Source organism: Aythya ferina (genome assembly GCF_964211825.1).
Source record: "Aythya ferina genome assembly, contig: HAP1_SCAFFOLD_77, whole genome shotgun sequence".
NCBI lineage: Eukaryota > Metazoa > Chordata > Aves > Anseriformes > Anatidae > Aythya > Aythya ferina.
In genome coordinates this window covers 130,128-132,500 of record NW_028181434.1, presented here as the reverse complement: position 1 = coordinate 132,500, position 2,373 = coordinate 130,128, and the positions used below count along the sequence as shown (strand labels likewise).

The 2,373-nt window shown below is 43.9% G+C and overlaps 1 long non-coding RNA gene across 1 annotated transcript in view; it reads left to right on the top strand.

The window, feature by feature from the left end:
- The window catches only part of LOC311428413, a 9,939-nt gene extending 9,491 nt beyond the window's left edge, over positions 1 to 448 (top strand). The window contains exon 3 of the long non-coding RNA XR_014687713.1: positions 1 to 448. This exon is cut by the window's left edge and continues 77 nt beyond it. This is a non-coding gene — a long non-coding RNA (uncharacterized lncRNA).
- The last annotated feature ends 1,925 nt before the right edge of the window (positions 449 to 2,373 follow it).

Genomic DNA, 2,373 nt, shown 5'->3' with positions numbered 1-2,373 from the left:
GGAATACGAGGACCGGTCCTGCAACGCAGCTCAGGAGGTGAAAAGGATTATAAATTGCTGAATCCCTGCATCCGAGGTCTGAAAGGTGAATGTTCAAGAAACCTGGAATCCCCACACCCGCAGCTCGGAAAGGGAGTCCTCGCACCCGGGATGAGCCTATAGAGGGTCCCGCCGGAAAGCGCCGCCGAGGTCTTTGCAAAGGCTGCAACGGTACCGACGTATATAAAGGTATGGAGAGACAAGCGGCGTATGATTTGCTCAAATGCTTTTTAGAAAAGCGGAGCATGCAGTTTATAGACTGCAAAAAGAATTTACCAGGATTATTAGCATATGGGGTAGCTAAGGGTTGTTTTATCAATCCTGATACAGTTTTTGAACGAACAGAGTGGCGTAAATTTGGGGACAAATTGTTTGATGAAAATAAGACTGCTAAAAAATTATTGAAGCCTTGGAGAACACTCACTAACGCCTTAGTTATACATCAGGCTGAGCAGAGAGTTACTGCTACCGCTACAGAGCGACTGGGATTGCCGGGAAGTGCTGGAGCTGGGGATTGCCCACTGCCGCCTTCAGTGAGAACGATAACGCTGCCTCAGGGGGCCACGGGGCAATGGGAGCCTCCCCCCCCTCAGTCACCGCCACGAGCAGCGCTGCACTCGGAGTTCCGTGGAATCGAACGGCAGCCGACCCTCACCATGTGGCGAGTCGGCACAGAGAAGAGGGACGGACATCAGGACCCTGCAGCCTGTCTGACGTAACCATGGAAGCAGCGGCAGCTGTGCTGCTTCTCTCTGGCATTCTTTTTATAAGAGGTTTACCTTGCAATGCAAAAGGGATACTAACTGGAGTGTTAATAATTGTATGTGTTATTCTTAAATGTCCAGGTATTTTGTGTTGAAAGTATTTGTGTAAGGGTAAGGTTTTAAAACAAAGTGTTGCAAGTCACTTCAGGAGGAACACAATGAGAGACAATACTTGTTTGTTTGGTTATGATTCTAAATTATATTGGCCGCACATATTGTTTGCTTATCATTCTAAATTATATTCTTGTGGTATGATTGAGGTTGTGGTATGATTGAGAGTGAGATGTGCAAGAGGCCTCTGAGTGTACAATTGTGCTCTGAGTGTGCAAGTGTGCTCTGGGTGTGAGTGTGCTGTGTACTGTGTTAGTGAGAGCTCATTTATTGCCATAGTACAGGCTGAAATCATAGGACATTACTGTGGATGGAACAACACCGGGAATATTAGTGTACCATTTGGGGCGTATGGAATAGGTGATACCAATTCAATCTGGTTTCAAAGTCAGGCCAAAGCTTTACCACCTGGTATGTTTTTAATCTGTGGGGACCGTGCATGGCAAGGGATACCAGCTAGTGCTTTTGGGGGTCCGTGTTACCTAGGACGACTCGACAGAGAGCAAAAGAGTTAAACGAGATCTAAAGACTTTGGGTTCTGACTGTAATGATGCTGTAGAACTGTGGGGTCCAGCAGAAAGATTCTTTGCTTCTTTAGTGCCTGGTGTGGGAACTGCACATGCTTTGACTAACATTAATAAGCTTGCTTGTTGGGCTGTTAAACAATCAAATGTAACAACACAAGTTCTTTCTGAAATGTCGCAAGATATGGAAAGCATAAGACATGCTGTGTTACAAAATAGGGCCGCTATTGATTTCTTGTTATTAGCTCAAGGACATGGGTGTGAAGATGTAGAAGGAATGTGTTGCTTTAATCTCTCTGATCATGGGCAATCAATTCACAATCAATTGAAATGGTTAAGGGATCATACACAAAAAATTACGATACAGAATAATTGGTTTGATGATTGGCTTAAATCTGTCTTGGGAGATGTAGGGGGATGGGTTTTTAACTTAATCAAAGAGGGACTTCGCCTTTTGCTTATAATTGTATTGATTATAATTGCTGCGCGGGTAGTCTTTAGCTGCTTATCTAGGAAACTAGAACAACTCACAGAGAAGGTGTTTGTAGCCCAAAATAAAAACGGGGGAATTGTGGAGGAATGGTTAAGTGAAGTAGGTCATGTGAATGTTGAGCAGCTAGGAGGCCGCAAGTTAACAAAGTATCGAACACAGCTCAAATGAGCCTGAGAAAGTACGTAAATAAGCCTGAGAAAATACGTGAATGCGGCCTGGGAAGGAATGTAAGTTCTGGGAGGTTTTAGGGAGGTTTCAGGTACAAGGACATGATATCTGTTGGTATGCTGGGAAAGTACTAACTGTGTTACTTTGGTGGGAAACTAGCTGATAGAATAGAGAAATGCACTAACCAATCATGAGCTTAGCTTTTGCAATATGTATGAGCTAATTATATTGAATTAGATAAAAGACGACTGAGCTATCCAATAAATCGAAGTTC